This window comes from Musca domestica, unplaced genomic scaffold, assembly GCF_030504385.1.
Source record: "Musca domestica strain aabys unplaced genomic scaffold, Musca_domestica.polishedcontigs.V.1.1 278, whole genome shotgun sequence".
Classification (NCBI taxonomy): domain Eukaryota; kingdom Metazoa; phylum Arthropoda; class Insecta; order Diptera; family Muscidae; genus Musca; species Musca domestica.
This window is the reverse complement of record NW_026712292.1, coordinates 532,985-551,013: the sequence shown is the minus strand read 5'-3', so window position 1 is coordinate 551,013 and position 18,029 is coordinate 532,985. Positions and strand designations below refer to the sequence as shown.

At 36.3% G+C, this 18,029-nt stretch overlaps 1 protein-coding gene across 1 annotated transcript in view; it reads left to right on the top strand.

Moving 5' to 3' along the window:
- LOC109613934 (carboxypeptidase D-like) overlaps positions 1–18,029 on the top strand; it is a 77,448-nt gene that overhangs the window by 1,950 nt on the left and 57,469 nt on the right. The gene's annotated exons all lie outside the window — the stretch shown is intronic.

Below are 18,029 nucleotides of genomic sequence, written 5' to 3'. Positions count from 1 at the left end.
GCACACATAACAATATTTTTATTAACCAAAGGTCTGGTGTGAAGATGGAATATATCGGTCCATTTCTTCTGGTACCTCTCCCACAAAGGGTCAAAATTTCGAGTATCCATGAAGCTCATAAAACAGGAAATTGATATCCGATTCTTTTTAGACTTGGCACATCTCATCATTTTCATCAACACAAAATCTGTATAAAGAGGGTAGAGATCGGATCACTCCTTCTGGAAATAAGTATCCAACTCTCATCAAATTTCACGCTTCCAAATATTTTTGCTAAAGCAGGATCTGTGGTGAAGACGATATAAACGGTTAGATGAAAAAATTGCAAGCAACTTTAGACTGCTGTCATTTCTAAGCCACTCGTCCGACAGCTGCTAAGATAATTCCAGTGACAGCTCATTGTGAACAAACAAAATTAACGTGTTTACTTGCCAAAGAGGTCAGCTGAGAATGTGTACTTTCGGTTGGCCACCAGAACTCAAGCGCCGGCCATGGGGATGGTGTGGACCGCCATAACAGCCAATGGTCGCTCTTCGCTCATATGATTAATACGACCGTGACATCAGAATAAATGCCGAATATTATCGCAAAAATATTCTGGAGGGTGTTTTAAAGCCTTGGGCACGCAAACATTTGGGACATTCCAACGCAGACCTTTGACATTCCTACAGAATTCAGCGCCATTGCACTCAGCATGGGCGCCATCCAAGAATGCTTACAAAATGAGGTTCCCCACTTTGTTTCCAGCGCACAATGGCCACCAAAATCTCCAGATACCAATCCGTTGGACTATTGTGTCTGGAGTATTTTGGAAAGCAAGATTGGCACTAAAGGAAATACCAAAGTGTCGATCACCTCAAGCAAGCGCTTCGCCGTGAATAGGCCAAAATACCGCAGAGCAACATTCGGGCAGCGTGTGACGGTTTCATTGGCCGTTTGAAGGCCATAATTCGTGCCAAAGGTGATGAATTCGAACAAATCTAAACTTTTTTCTAAAATTTGATGCTATTTCCGACATTTTTTGCTTTCATTCAATAGAAATTTAAAAAAATAAAAATTATGGCGCTTGACTTTGTTGCAGTTTTTTTTTTATCTCACCCTGTATACCCTCCATAGAATGGTGAAAGGTATAAAAAGGAAAAATAAATAAAAATAAAACGACAAGCACAAAATACGGCCATGATCAGGGATCTTGGTGTATTGGTTTTCCTACTTTGCTAACCCCTCACTCTCCCCCTCCCCCTCAACTCTTTGATCTTTACAACAACAAAATTGAAAATTGTAAGGGTCCAAATAATACAGGGGTTTCCAATTGATACCAGCCACAAAATAAAGTTATTAAGAATTTTTAGGGATTTCTTTCAATAGGTTTTCTACTTTTCTTCAATATCTTCGGCGAATAATATGACCTGTAAGCAGTTCGATCTGTAATGGATCAAATACGATATTTTCTTTTTATTTTCCTCTCCAAGAAAAAAAAAACTGTCTTGATTGCGGGATCTCTTAAAGCCCACTTGTGTCAATACTTCATCCGTCGTCGTCTGCTAAAATGACAGACAGTTACCTTTCCAGTTTCCGGAGAAATTTTGTAAAATGATAATTATTTTTTGTCGCGCCAATGTAAATGAGAAAACTTGTCTTCAAGTTTTTATACTTTTTATCTCACCTCAACGAAGTCGGGGAAGGTAGAAAGGAAAGGCGACAGAAGAAAATATAACTTGTAAAGGGGAATTACAAGTTGTCTGTTGGTGAGCGCAGAGATTAAGCTGTATGTACATAAGAAGCTTGAAGTCATGGCTAGGCATGTTTTGTGACGTTTCATAAAGGGATTACAGAGCCGCACTAAATTCCTGCCGTCGATTTCCATTATAATTTGGCATTAATATGGGGAGTATTCACGAAGCAAACTAGAGATACGTAGACGAAACCAAAAGTCGACTCTTCGATTTTTTCCATAGGTCAAAACCCGTCAGTCTTTCCATCAGACTATTGAAACCACAATTGATTTATGATGGTTGCAATTGTAGTTCCGTCAAACATGTAAGTCATTAGTTCGTACAGGGCCACATAGTGAAACTGTAACCAGTGAGTCCGTAGTCCAAGAGGCGTCATATGGAGACATTGAAACCAGTGAGTCAATAGTTTAGAGTTTATCTTTTTATATCCTCCACCTTAGTATAGAGGGTATATTAAGTTTATTAATTCCGTTTGTAACACCTCGAAATATGCATTATAGACCCCACAAAGGATATACATTTTTGATTAGCATATTCTATTAGCATATTCTGTCCGTCGGTAGAAAACACTCTAGCTAAATGTTACTCAAATGTATATCATGTCTGCAGGACTTTTGTTATTTGAAAATGGGCCATGTAGGTCCATATAATGGTACCTCCATCTTTTCGGTATTTTGGTGATTTAAGCGACATTATTCACCGGAAATTTGGTATTTGAAGTTCGTAATGAATACTACAGCCTATGACAGAAAATTATCTGTGCAGGTCTATGTCTTCGTATAGCCCCCATATAACCGTACCTCCCGATATTCGGTATTTTGATGATTTTAGAGACATTATACACCGGAATTGTTTCAAATTTGGTATTTGAAGTTCGTAATGAAGTAATTTGAAGTTCGTAAGCCTAAGACAGAAAATTGTCTGTGCAATTCCACGTCGTTGTATAGCTCCCATATAACCGTACCTCCCGATTTTTTAGCGACATTATTCAGCGCAAGTGTTTCAAATTCGGTACTTGAAGTTCGTAATAGATACTACAGCCTATGACAGAAAATTGTCTGTGCAGGTCTATGTCTTCGTATAGCCCCCATATAACCGTATCTCCCGATATTCGGTATTTTAATTACTTTAGCGACATTATTCACCGAAATCGTTTTAAATTTCGTATTGGGACATCTTAATTGGTACTACAATCTATGGAAAAAAATCTCGTGTGCAGGTCCACGTCGTTTTATAGCCCCTATATAACCATACCTCCCGATATTCGATATTTTGATGACTTTAGCGACATTATTCAACGGAATTGTTTCAAATTTGATAGTTGAAGTTCGTAATGGATACTACAGCTTTTGACAGAAAATTATCTGTGCAGGTCTATGTCTTCGTATTGCCCCCAAATAACCGTACCTCCCGATATTCGGTATTTTAATGACTTTAGCGACATTATTCACCGGAATCGTTTCAAATTTCGTATTGGAACATCTTAATTGGTACTACAACCTATGGAAAAAAATCTCGTATGCAGTTTCACGTCGTTGTATAGCCCCTATATAACCGTAACTCCCGATATTCGGTATTTTGATGATTTTAGCGACTTTATTCACCGGAATTGTTTTAAATTCGGTATTTGAAGTTTGTAATGGATACTGCAGCCTAAGGCAGAAAATTGTCTGTGCAGGTCTATGCCTTCGTATAGCCCCCATATAACCGTAACTCCCGATATTCGGTATTTTGTTGTTTTTAGCGACATTACTCATCGGAATTGTTTCAAATTCGGTATTTGAAGTTCGTAATGGATATTACAGCCTATGACAGAAAATTGTCTGTGTAGGTTCATGTCTTCGTATAGCTCCCATATAACCGTACCTCTCGATATTCCATATTTTGATGATTTTAGCGACTTTATTCACCGGAATTGTTTCAAATTCAGTATTTGAAGTTCGTAATGAATACTACAGCCTAAGACAGAAAATTGTCTGTGTAGGTCCATGTCTTCGCATAGCACCCATATAACCGTACCTCCCGATATTCGGTATTTTGATGATTTTAGAGACATTATACACCGGAATTGTTTCAAATTTCGTATTGGAACATCTTAATTAGTACTACAGCCTTTAGGAAAAAATCTCGTAAGCAGGTCCACGTCGTTGTATAGCCCCCATATAACCGTACCTCCCGATATTCGATATTTTGATGATTTTAGCGACATTATTCATCGGAATCGTTTCAAATTTCGTATTGGAACATCTTAATTGGTACTACAACCTATGGAAAAAATCTCGTAAGCAGGTCCACGTCGTTGTATAGCCCCCCATATAACCGTACCTCCCGATATTCGGTATTTTGAAGATTTTAGCGACATTATTCACCGACATTGTTTCAAATTCGGTATTTGAAGTTCGTAATGGATACTACAACCTATGACATGAAATTGTCTGTGCAGGTCTATGTCTTCGTATAGCCCCCATATAACCGTACCTCCCGATATTCGGTATTTTAATGACTTTAGCGACATTATTCACCGGAATCGTTTCAAATTTGGTATTTGAAGTTCGAAATGGATACTACAGCCTATGATATCACATTGTCTGTGTGGGTCTATGTCTTCGTATAGCCCCCATATAACCGTACCTTCCGATATTCGGTATTTTGATGATTTTGGCGACATTATTCTCCGGAATCGTTTCAAATTTTGTATTGGAACATCTTAATTGGTACTACAACCTATGGAAAGAAAAATCTCGTATGCAGGTCCACATCGTTGTATAGCCCCCATATAACCGTACTTCCTGATATTCGGTATTTTGTTGATTTTAGCGACATTTTTCAGTGGAATTTTGGTATTTGAAGTTCGTAATGGATACTACAGCCTATGACAGAAAACTGTCTGTGTAGGTTCATGTCTTCGTATAGCCCCCATATAACCGTACCTCTCGATATTCGGTATTTTGATGATTTTAGCGACATTATTCACCGGAATTGTTTCAATGTTGGTATTTGAAGTTCTTAATGGATACTACAGCCTAAGACAGAATATTGTCTGTATAGATCCATGTCTTCGTATAGCCCCCATAAACCCTATCCCTCTTGATATTCAGTATTATTTTATGTAGAATATTTACGGAAATTGTTTAAAATTTCGTCTTCGTTCAGCCTCCATATAACGGTACCTCTCAATATTCGGTGTTCTGACGATTTTAGGTACAATAATCACCGAAATTATTTGAAATTTCGTATTTAGAGTTCCTAATAGGTGCTACAGCCTGTGACAGAAAATTGTCTATGCAGGTCCAGGTCTTCGTATAGCCTCAATATAACGGTACCTCCCCATATTCGTTATGTTGATGATTTTAGCGACATTATTCACCGGATTTTTTTTAAAGTTTCGTATTTGAATATTGTAATGGATTATGACATTGAATATTGTAATGGATTTTTAAGATTTTAACTGAATTGTTAATGGATTTTATTTTATTTATTTTTTTTTTTTGAAAATTTCCAATTTTTTTTCCAAATGGTGGAGGTTATTTAAACCCTCCCGAGCTTATTTTTTATTTTCTACCATTAAAATTACTTAATACATTTCAATTTATTATCGCCCAACCAGACCTTGTCCAGCAGCAGCAGCAGCGGCGATTAAGCAAATATCCAGTTTTTGAAATGTTTTTGCATTTAATCTAATATTTCAATAATTATCAAAAACAAAACGGCACAATCATAATCTGGATTTTTGGGTTTTAAATAAACTGGGCGAAATTTTTCTAATAATTTTGCCAAGTGAGATTGTTTTTTTTTTTGTTCAATTGTTTGATAAGATATGAGCGAGCTAATCTCTGCCTCTCCCCGCTGTTCAAAAATTTCGCAAGTATTTTGAGGAGCTCCAAATCATTTACAAATGCTGATATAAAGGCAACAGCAAAACATGGAATAATTAGTTTCGTTTTTTCTTTTCTTTTGTTGTTGTTGTTTTTGTTTCTTGGTGAGGAAAACATGTGAAAAAAATGATGGATTAATATTTCACAGATGTACAAACAACAACGGTGAAAAGATAAAGAAAAGTCAGGCATGCACTTGGTTTTGCCACAGTAGTTGAAAAAAAATGTTGAGAAATTTGAAATTAGACAAGGTAAAAAGCTATAAATTCGGCCGGGCCGAACTTTGAATACCCTCCACAATTTGGAACGAATTTGGCAAATTTTCCAAAATAAAAAATTAAATCCGTTAAAAATTCTGTTAAAATCTTAAAAATACTGAATGTAGCCGTATGTATACGACGACGTGGACCTGCATAGGCAATTTTTGTCATAAGCCATTACAATATTCTAATGCGAAACTAAAAAAAAATCGCTGAATAATGTCGCCAAAATCATCAAAATACCGAATATCGGGAGGTATCGTTATATGGGAGCTATACGAAGAGGTGGACCTGCACAGACAATTTTCTGTCTTACGTTGCAGTATCCAGTACGAACTTCAAATACCAAATTTGAAACAATTCCGGTGAATAATGTCGCTAAAATCAACGAAGTACCGAATATCGGGAGGTACCATTATATGCGGGCTATACCAAACCGTGGACCTACATGACCCATTTTCAATACCAAAAGTCCTGCAGACATAATATATATTTGAGTAAAATTTTATCGATCTACTTCATTTCGTTCGGAAGCTAGAGTGATTTCCACAGACAGACGGATAGACGGACGGACATCGCTAAATCGACATTGAATTTTACTCTGCGTTTATGCTGCGGCCAAAATTTTTGCATGTCCAAGGCTTTAATACACCCTCCGGAATATTTTCGCGATAATATTCGGTATTTATTCTGATGCCACGGTCGATTAATACGAGTGGAGAACGACCATTGGCTGTTATGGCAGCCCACACCATCACCATGGCCGGCGCTTGAGTTCTGGTGGCCAACGAATGTGGTGCACATTCTCAGCTGACCTCTTCGGCAAGTATACACGATCATTTTGTTTGTTTACAAACTGCTGGACAACGAATGTTTTCTCATCGGAGACGGAGAAAACCAAATTCCGCAGTTCACCATTTTCGGCCAAGCGAAGCAACTCTTTTGAGTCTATTTTCCTTCTGTTGCGGTGTAAGTTCTTGCACTTTTTGGAATTTCAATGGCTTTTCGCCGAGCACATTTTTCAATATTTGCCAAATGGAATATGGCGATATGTTCAGCTCATTTTTTGGCCACTGCGACGCGGGTTTCGATCAAGTCGCCTCTTTACTTTTCGAACCATTTCTGCTGATGTGGTTGTTTTCTTCCGTCTACTTCCTTGACATCAGGCTACGCTACCAGTATCACGGTAACGAGCGATGGTACGAGACACAAACGATTTATGCACATTTAAATGCTGGAGTGCTCTAACGATAGCCACTTGTGGTCTTCCAGCCAAATATAAAGAAATCACACTATCACGCTTGAATTCCATCACGAATAACTAATGTTCTGGAAAATTCTCACCAAAATGCCTTGGGACGCTTATACACAATATAATGAGCTGTCACTGGAATAATTGTAACAGCTATCGGACGAGTGGCTTAGAAATGACAGCAGTCTGAAATCAGTTGCAGTTTTTTCATCTCACCCTGTATTTACCTCCTGCCCCTTTTCATAGGAGCTCTATTTTTAAGCCAGAGTTAATTTCTTGGCCTAGATAAGTCATTTTCCTTTATGGCAAGACATTTGGTCCTTCGAGCATGAAAAAAATCAATTTTTGTTTTATTTTTTGATAGATTTAGGAATGTATCTAATCTAAAATAAGTTCGAAATAATTTTTATTTCTATGAATAATTGATCTATCAAACTTTCATTTTAAATCAAAAAAAAAAAAATGATTTGAAAAAAAATCCATCAATCACTTAATCAAATTCCATTAGCTCGGAAGTGAAACGGAATCCAAGAGCATGAAAAGAAACTAATTACGCTACATAAGGCCAGGTATACTATCGCATGCTATGGATGTTTATTGGGGTGAGCCGGAAAGAGATTTGAAAAACGAAAATCGTTTGAAATTGATTTATAACATTGGTCATGTGGCTTAAATCAGGATCTGGCCAGAGGAGTCGCTCTTTTACGTTCTCTCAATGTTGTTACTCTCTGAATACATTGTTTTTATACCCTCCATCATACTATGGAGGGTATATTAATTTTATCTTTCCCTTTGTAACTCCACGAAATACTCATGTCAGACCCAACGAAGTATATATATTCTTGATCAGAATTCGAAGAGGATATAGCCATGTCCGTCTGTCTGTCTGTTATATTCACGCTATCTTTTGAACGAATTGAGATAGAAGGCTAACATTTTGCACACATGTTTATTTTGCCAGTAGGCAGGTTATGTTCGATTATGACCATGTAGGTCCACGTCTTCGTATAGCCCCCATATAACGGTACCTCCCGATATTCAGTATTTTGATGATTTTTGCGACATTATTCACCGGAATTATTTCAAATTTGGCATTTGAAGTTCGAAATAGATACTATAGCCTGAGACAGAAAATTGTCTGTGCAGGTCCACGTCTTCGTATAGCCCCCATATAACGGTACCTCCCGATATTCGGTATTTTGTGGATTTTAGTGACATTATTCACCGGAATTATTTCAAATTTGGCATTTGAAGTTCGAAATGGATACTACAGCCTGTGACAGAAAATTGTCTATGCAGGTCTAGGTCTTCGTATAGCCCCCATAAAACGGTACCTCCCTATATTCGGTATTTTGATGATTTTAGAGACATTATTCAACGGAATTGTTTCAAAACTTGGCGTTTGAAGTTCATTTTGAATACTACAGCCTAAGGCAGAAAATTGTCTGTGCAGGTCCACGTCTTCGTATAGTCCCCATATAACTGTATCTCCCTATATTCGGTATTTTGATGATTTTAGTGACATTATTCAGCGGAATTGTTTCAAATTTGGCATTTGAAGTTCGAAATGGATACTACAGCCTAAGGCAGAAAATCGTCTATGCAGGTCCACATCTTCGTATAGCCCCCATACAACGGTACCTCCCTATATTCGGTATTTTGATGATTTTAGCGACATTATTCACCGGAATTGTTTCCAATTTGGCGTTTGAAGTTCGTAATGAATAATACAACCTAAGGCAGAAAATCGTCTATGCAGATCCAGTTCTTCGTATATCTCCGATATAACGGTACCTCCCTATGTAGGGTATTTTGATGATTTTAGCTACATTATTCACCGTTTATTTCAAGTTTCGAATCTGAATATGGTAATGGCTTGTGACAAACAATGCCTATGTAGGTGCACCTCATACAGACCCTAATATAACGGCTATATTCGGTATTTTTATGATGTTAGCAGAATTTTTGGCAAATGTTATCTTTTTCGGAAAATTTCCAAATTCGTTCTAAATGTTGGAGGGTATTTATAGGTCGACCTGGCCGAACTTACTGTTTTTTTACTTGTTCAACGGATCAGATTGTGAGTGTGGAGAGAATTACTGAAATCACTGAAATCAAGCGGTGCTGTATTTAACTGGTCCTGGTTTAAATTCTGCAATATTAGCCCTTCCAGTATGTCATAATGCTTTCCTCATTTTTTTTTTTTTTGCATCTCCGAAATTGTACTCAAGTCAAGATTGGATCAAGTGAAACTGAAGCCTTTATAAATTGGCGCCCAACATGAAACAAAATGTGTTACGATTATTCTGCAAGTAAGTCATAATGTTTTCTTGATTTAAAAAATATTCTTGCATCTCAGAAATGTTCATGAGGTCAAAATGGGGTCACGTAAAACTGAAACCCTCTTAAGTTGGCGCCCAACTTGAAATGAAATGTGTTTCGAGTAGATCTGGCCCTGTTTTATATTCTGCAATATTAGCTCTTCAAGTATGTCATAATGCTTTCCTGATTTTTAAAATATTTTTGCATCTCCGAAATTGCAATCAAGTCAAGATTGGGTCACGTGAAAGTGAAACCTTCATAAGTTGGCGCCCAACTTGAAACAAAATGTGTTACGAGTAGATCTGGTCCTGTTCTATATTCTGCAAGTAAGTCATAATGTTTTATTGATTTGGAAAATATTCTTGCATCTCAGAAATGTTTATGAGGTCAAAATCGGGTCAAGTAAAACTGAAGCCTTTATAAGTTGGTGCCCAAATTGAAACACAATCTATTACGAGGTCCTGTTTTAAATTCTGCAAAATTATCCCTTCAAGTATGTCATAACCCTTTTCTGATTTTGAAAATAATTTTGCATCTCAGAAATTGTAATCAAGTCATGATTGGGTCACGTGAAACTGAAGCCTTCATAAGTTGGCGCCCAACTTAAAGCAAAATGTATTTCGAGCTGATCGTTTCACTCTAATGTGGGTGGGTGCGTGTTTCTCCCTACCTTTGATCTCTCTGCCGATGTACCAGCATTATCAAAATACCGAAAAATGGGAAAGGTATCTTAAAATTGGAACAATTCAAACAAAAGCTATTATCTTTTTTAAAACCAAAAAAAAGACATGAAATAATTGACGCTTGACTTTTACTATTTCTTTCGGCAACGAATTTGAATGACTCAGGGGAAATAAAAGCGTAACACAACTGCGAAACATTTACAAATAAAGTAAAATGAAATAAAAAGAAAAAAAAACCGAACCAACAACATCTGTCTGTCCCAACGAAAAAAATATTGAAAACAAGGCAAAATACATTTTTCTGTAGAAAATAATCGGAAGACGGAAAAAAATCCCCCACTTTTGTCGCATTCATGACGGTATAGCGTAACTTAGAATGTAATACATATTATACTGATAATTATGAATATTTTTTCTCACCCCTGGTCTTTTTTACACTTAATCTTTAAGCGTTCCAAGTGACACAATAAAAAGAAATGTACGAATGCCAACCTATGTCGTTGTTTCGTTCCTCCAAGACAATGACATACACGTTTTTAAATGATCTGATTCATTTTGTTTCGTCGGGTTTTGTGACCGGAATCGTAGAAGCATTCAACTGTGTTGTTTATTTTCTCACCGTAGCCGAGAAGATAATCACAACAAAGGAAGCTCAAAAAAAAAAAAAAAACAAGCAAAAAAGCTGTAAGTTCGGCCGGGCTGAACTTTGAATACCCTCCACCATTTGGAACGAATTTTGGAAATTTTCAAAAAAAAAAAAAAATTAAATCCTTTAAAAATTCCGTTAAAATCTTAAAAATACCCAATGTAGCCGTCATATTAGGGTCTAAAAGACGACGTGGACCTGCAAAGGCAACTTTTGTCATAAGCCATTACAATATTCAAATGCGAAAGTTGAAAAGAAATCGGTGAATAATGTCGCTAAAATCAACATAGTACCGAATATCGGAAGGTACTATTATATGGGGGCTATACCAAAATGTCGATGTGCACAGACAATTTTTTGTCTTAGGCTGTAGAATCCATTGGGAACTTCAAAAACAAAATTTGAAACAATTCCGATGAATAATGTCGCTAAAATCGTCAAAATACCGAATATCGGGATGTACTGTTATATGGGGCTAGACGAAGACGTAGACCTGCACAGACAATTTTCTGTCTTGGGCTCTGGTATTCATTTCGAACTTCAAATACCGAAATTTCAACAATTCCGATGTCGCTAAAATAATCAAAATGCCGAATATAGGGAGGTACCGTAATATGAGGGCTATACGAAGACATGGACCTGCACAGACAATTTTCTGTCTTAGGCTTTAGTATCCATTACGAACTTCAAATACCAAATTTGAAACAATTCCGGTGAGTAATGTCGCTAGAATCAACAAATTACCGAATATCGCTTCGGATTTAAGCGAAATGTGGATCAGCACAGACAATTTTCTGTCTTAGGCTGTAGTATCCATTTCGAACTTCAACTACCAAATTTGAAACAATTCCGGTGAATAATGTCGCTAAAATCATCAAAATACCGAATATCGGGAGGTACCGTTATATGGGGGCAATTCGAAGACGTGGACCTATATGACCCATTTTCAATACCAAAAGTCCTGCAGACATAATATACATTTGAGTAAAATTTTATCAATCTACTTCATTTCGTTCGGAAGCTAGAGTGATTTCCACAGACGGACAGGCGGACATCGCTAAATCGCCATAGAATTTTATGCTGATCAAGAATATATGTACTTTGTGGGCTCTAAAATGTATATTTCGAGATGTTACAAACGGAACGACAAACTTTATATACCCTCTATACTTTGGTGAAGGGTATAAAAACAGTGACGCATAAATCAGACGACTTTCTTGTCGTAAACAAAACGACAGAAACCAAACAACACCGTTTTCATTTGAAATTATTCAGATTTATGATTTGCAGATTTCCGGGGAATTTCTCGGGTCTTTTTTCTGGGAAAGTTCTTAAAAAAATCTAGGCGTTGATGCCTCTTGGAAAATTTTTTAAAAATCCACCTCTTTATGCCTTGAAATTTCTTCTGGGAATATTCTTTAAAAAAATCCACCTCTTTATGCCTTGGATTTCGTCTGGGAATATTCTAAAAAAATTCACCTTTTTATGCCTTGGATTTGTTCTGGGAATGTTCTGAAAAAAATTACCTTTTTATGCCTTGGATTGCTACTGAAAATATTCCTCAAAAAATCCACCTCTTTATGCCTTGAAATTTCTTTTGGGAATATTTTTTAAAAATCCACGTCTTAATACCTTGGATTTCTTCTGGGAATGTTCTTAAAAATCCACGTTTATGGCTTGGTTTTCTTCTGGAAATAGTATCAAAAATCCACGTCTTGATGCCTTGGATTTCTTCTGGGAATATTTTTAAAAAATCCACGTCTTTATGCCTTGGATTTCTTCTGGGAATATTCTTAAAAATTCACGTCTTTAGGCCTTGGCTCCCCCCTGGGAATATTCTTTAAAAATCCACGTCTTTATGCCCTGGATGTCCTCGGGGAATATTCTTCCAAAAATCCACGTCTTTATGCCTTGGATTTCTTCTGGGGATCTTGAATGATACATGGATTCCCTCTGGGAATATTCCTAAAAAAATCCACCTCTTTATGCCTTTAAATTTCTTCAGGGAATATTCTTTAAAAATCCACGTCTTTATGCCATGGATTTCGTCTGGGAATATTCGGAAAAAATCCAACTCTTTATGCCTTGGATTTCTTCTGGGAATATTATGAAAAAAATTACCTTTTTATGCCTTGGATTGCTACTGAAAATATTCCTCAAAAAATCCACCTCTTTAAGCCTTGAAATTTCTTTTGGGAATATTTTTTAAAAATCCACGTCTTGATGCCTCGGATTCTTTTGGGAATACTATTAAGAATCCTCGTTTTTATGGCTTGATTTTCTTCTGGGAATAGTCTCAAAAAATCCACGTCTCTCCGCCTTGGATTCCCTCTGGGAATATTCTTTAAATTTCCACGTCTTGATGCCTTGGATTCCCTCTGGTCATATTTTTTTTAATTTCAACGTTTTTATGCCTTGGATTTCTTCTGGAAACATTCTTCCAAAAATTCACCTCTTTATGCCTTGGATTTCTTCTGGGAAAATTTTTGAAAAAGCCGCATCTTTTGGCCTTGGATTTCCTCTGGGAATATTCTGAACAAATTCACCATTTTATGCCTTGGATTTCTTATGGAAATATTCCTCGAAAAATCCACCTCTATATGTTTTGGATTTCTTTTAGGAATATTCATGGAAAATCCACATCTTTAGACTTTGAATTCCCTCTAAAAATGTTCTCAAAAAACCCACCTCTTTATGCCTTGTATTGCCCAAGGCAATATTCTTGAAACATCCACTTCCTTATGCCTTGTATTCCCTCTGGGAATATTCTTCAAAAAATCCTCGTCTTTAGGCCTTGGATTTCTTCTGGGGATGTTCCTAAAAAATCCACGTCTTTATGCCTTGAATGCCCTCTGGGAATATTCTTCATAAAATCACGTCGTTAACCCTTGGCTTCCCCCTGGGAATATTCTTAAAAATATATTCATATGCCTTGGATTTCCTCTGGGAATATTCTGTAAAAAATCCACGTCTTTAGGCCTTGGATTTCTTTTGGGAAAATTTTTAAAAAATCCGCGTCTTTATGCCTTGAAATTTCTTCTGGGAATATTTTTCAAAAAATCCATGTCTTAAGTCCTTGGATTTCTTCTGGGGATATTCTGCAGAAAATCCACGTCTTTATGCCTTGGATTGCCGCAAAGGAATATTCTTAAAAATCCACTTCCTTATGCCTTGGATTCCCTCTTGGAATATTCTTCAAAAATTCCACGTTTTTAGGGCTTGCATTTCTTCTGGGGATCTTAAATGATCCATGACTTTATGCCCTGGATTTCGTCTGGAATATTCTTAAAAAAATCCATGTCTTTTGCCTTGGATTTCTTTTGGGAATATTCTTAAAAAATGCACGTCTTGATGCCTTGGATTTGTTCTAAGAATATTCTGAAGAAATCCACGTCTTAATGCCTTGGACTGCTTCTGGGAATATTCGTAAAAAACCCACGTCTTTATGTTTTGGATTTCTTCTGGGAATCTTCCAAAAATATTCTTAAAGTGTGGAAAGATCCACATCTTTACGCCTTGGATTCCCTCCTAAAAATCCACGTCTTTAGGTTATGAATTCCCTCTAGGAAATTCCACGTCTTTAGGCCTTGGATTGCCTCTAAAATTCTGGACTTCAAATTTCTTTACCACATTACCTTACAGCCTGCCCCCCCTTTTCCATAGCGTCCCTCTCACGAAAACTCTTTCGAACCGCTATACTAATCATTTAACTAAACACATTTTCTTTTGGCCAAAACTAGACCGGCAAACAGCCCAAAGTTCAATGACTTCCAAATGTTTTCAGAAAACTTCGTGAATCAACTTTGTCGCCAGTTTATGTTCAGTTTCTTTAATCGCTCATTTTCTTATCGTTTTCTTTTTCTCCAAACTGTTTATCTTTTTGTTATGTCGTCATTAAACTTTTCGAAAACGCTTTAATATACAACCCAAAAAAAACAGAACTTGGTTAACCGGTTGTTAAGTGTCATCATCAGTCATCAGCTGATTTTATTTGTTTTTACAATTCTCATGACATTTGTTTAGCGTTTTATATTGGTCAAGTCCAAGCGCAGTTGTGGTGAGCAGCACAGTTCTTACACATGTGTACACACTCATGTATATATGCAGATATGAGTTACACTGTGTACGAAAAGTGTGGAAATTGGCGCCCAATGTAGGAAGGTAGAAATGGCTGTTGTGGTTGATAAATCAGTGAAGATAATTGCATGTTTTTGCCGGATTAAGTTATTTAAGGGATAATAATATTATGGTTACAAATATATATTTTTTTAATTTGAAAAATTACTTTAAAAGTTATGACCTCTTAAAAGGTAATCCTAAAGTTTAGACGACATCTTCAAAGAGTAATTGTGTTGTTTCCCCGATAGCTTGATCGTTTGGTTCGATATATAATCGGTGTCTCCTGATTAAGAAGTTCTGAAGTCCTTCTTCACAATGGTATTTAAATTATTTATTTACCTCAACCACTTGCTGAGTTACGGGCCCTTGGAAGTGATTGCGGAAAATTGACTAAAATTAAAAATCACTCAAGAGTTGTGAAATTTGTTCCATATCTCAATGATTTGGTAAGTTATAACAACATATTTTCTGGCAATGAAAGTTGATATGTTCCTCTTTATTATTTTATTGTCCTACCTCAATTACTTTAGAAATGGTGAGATTCAGAAACGCATTACTTAAAAAATACCAAAAATGGGATTTTTTGCGTATGTTTGTCATTTTGGTGATATCTCATGTAATTGCTTAGATATATAAATATAACTTTACATGTGTGTTCCTAAGACGTATCGCTTCTAGAAACATGTAACTTTTGCCATCTACCAGACCTATGGCCAGAGATATGGTCACTAGGAAATTATCTCCCAGAAATATTCCAAAAAATTAAAATCGAATACTTTACATTTCGTTGGAGATAACTCAGATATTTGAGCAGGTATGTCGATGAAATTTTTAGTGTATCGAGCTCATTCGCTTTTCTTTCAGAATATGCAAATATTAATAGTCTACCTGAATTACGTTAAAAGTTGAAAGGCCCTGAAAGTGCTTACCCAAAAATACCCAAAACTTTGGAAATTTTGGGCACATTATTATTTGGAACAAAATCCCCCATACTTGTTGCGCTACATCAATAATATGTTTGCAGGTAAAGCTTAAATTGTTCTTCTTCTAAAATCAGGTCATTTTATCCTTATATTTCATCTAGTTCCAAAGTTATGGCCTCTCGAAACTGGTTACCCAAAAATTGTCATAAACTTGAAAATATAGGCATTCGATCCGATTTAGCGATATCGTTATAATTTGTTTAACTACATCGCTGAAACTTTCATGGATGATTGCTTGGATGTTCTGCTCACTCTAAATAATGCTCTTGAGAGCAGCCACTTCAGATATTTTGGAATCTAGCACTCTCGAAAAGCAATTACCCAAAATATCCGAAAGAAGGAAAGTTTGCGCAGTCGATTACTTTGGGCGATATTTTCAATATTTGCCAGGGTACATCAATAGAGTTCCCCATAATGAAAATTTGGACCTTCTGGTTCCTAAATTATGCCACTTGGACGTGCTATTCCAGCTATTTTGGAAGTTAGGACTCTCGGAAAGCCATTACCCAAATAATACCAAAAATTGTAAATTTCGGATACTCGATTATTTTTGGCCACATCTCCGGAATTTGTTTAACTACATTGATAGAATTTGCAAGAATGAGATCTTTTATTTTATATTTCCTTAATCAATTCAATTTAAAATACTACCTCGCCTACTTTAGAAGTTATGGTGCATGAAAATTGTTTACCCAAAATATACCGAAGATTTTAAAATTTAGGCATTCGATCATATTTAGCGATACCTTTGTAATTTGTTTAGCTATATCAGTGGAACTTCTATTGATGATTGCTGGAATGTTCTGCTCTCTAAATAATGCTCCTGAGAGCATCTATTCCAGATATTTTGGATTTTACACTCTCGAAAAGCAATTACCCAAAAAGTTTGAATAGAAGGAGATTTTGCGAAGTCGATTATTTTTGGCTATATCTCCGTAATTTGTCTATGTACATCCTTAGAACTTCCATTAAGGGAATTCGGGACCTTATGCTTTCTAAATTATGTCGCTTGGACTTGCTACTTCAGTTATTTTGGAAGTTAGGGCCCTCGGAAGACCATTACCCAAATAATCCCAAAAATTGAAAATTTTGAGCTCTCGATTATTTTTGACTATATCTCAAATTTATGATGAGCTACATTAATGCAACTCTCAGAGATATAAGATCAGATACCATGCTTCTTAAGTTAAATGATTTCCAGTTTCTTCATCAACTATTTGAAATTTTGTAGTCCTTAAAAAGCGTTTACCCAAAATGTATCGAAAATTTGAAAATTTAGGCATTCGATCATATTTTGCGATATCTTTATAATTTGTTTAGCTACATCAGTGGAACTTCCATGGATGATTGCTCGGTTGTCCTGCTTTCTAAATTATGCCCCTAAGAGCAGCCATTCCAGATATTTTGGAATTTATCACTCTCGAAAAGCAATTACCCAAAATATCCGAAAAGAAGTAAAATTTGCGCAGTCGATTGCTTTTGGCTATATCTCCGTAATTTGCTTATGTACATCCTTAGAACTTCCATTAAGGACATTGGGGACCTTCTGCTTTCTAAATGATGTCGCTTGGACTTGCTACTTCAGTTATTTTGGAAGTTACGACCCTCGGAAAACCATTACCCAAATAATCCCAAAAAGTTTACATTTCGGGCATTCGATTATTATTGGCTATATCTCAGGTTTTTGATGACCTACATTGATATAACTCTCAGAGGTATAAGATCGGATGCCATGCTTCTTAAATCAAGTCATTTCAAGTTTCTACATCAACTATTTGGAATGTTATGCTTCATGGAATGTGGTGACCTAAAATAAACCCATTTTTAGGAGATGATGCTATTGTTCATTTACTGTGTGTAAACTTTTGCTCTTGACTTTGGAACCCGCCAAACTACATATGAGTAACATATGTACATGTCTTTGCGGTTACGTATGTATCTGCACAACGATAAATTGATATGTCTTTCGTATTTTTAAAGAATCAATAATACTCTGATTGACTCAATATCTTGGGTATTGCGACTGACAAGCAGTGCGCTTCTAGCTCTTGTCTTCTAATGAAGTGGTCTATTGTTTAACTTACTTTTTAAGTGTACTCTGTGTGACATGCCTAGAATCGAGGAACAAAGAACAACGTCAATTCGTGACTTAA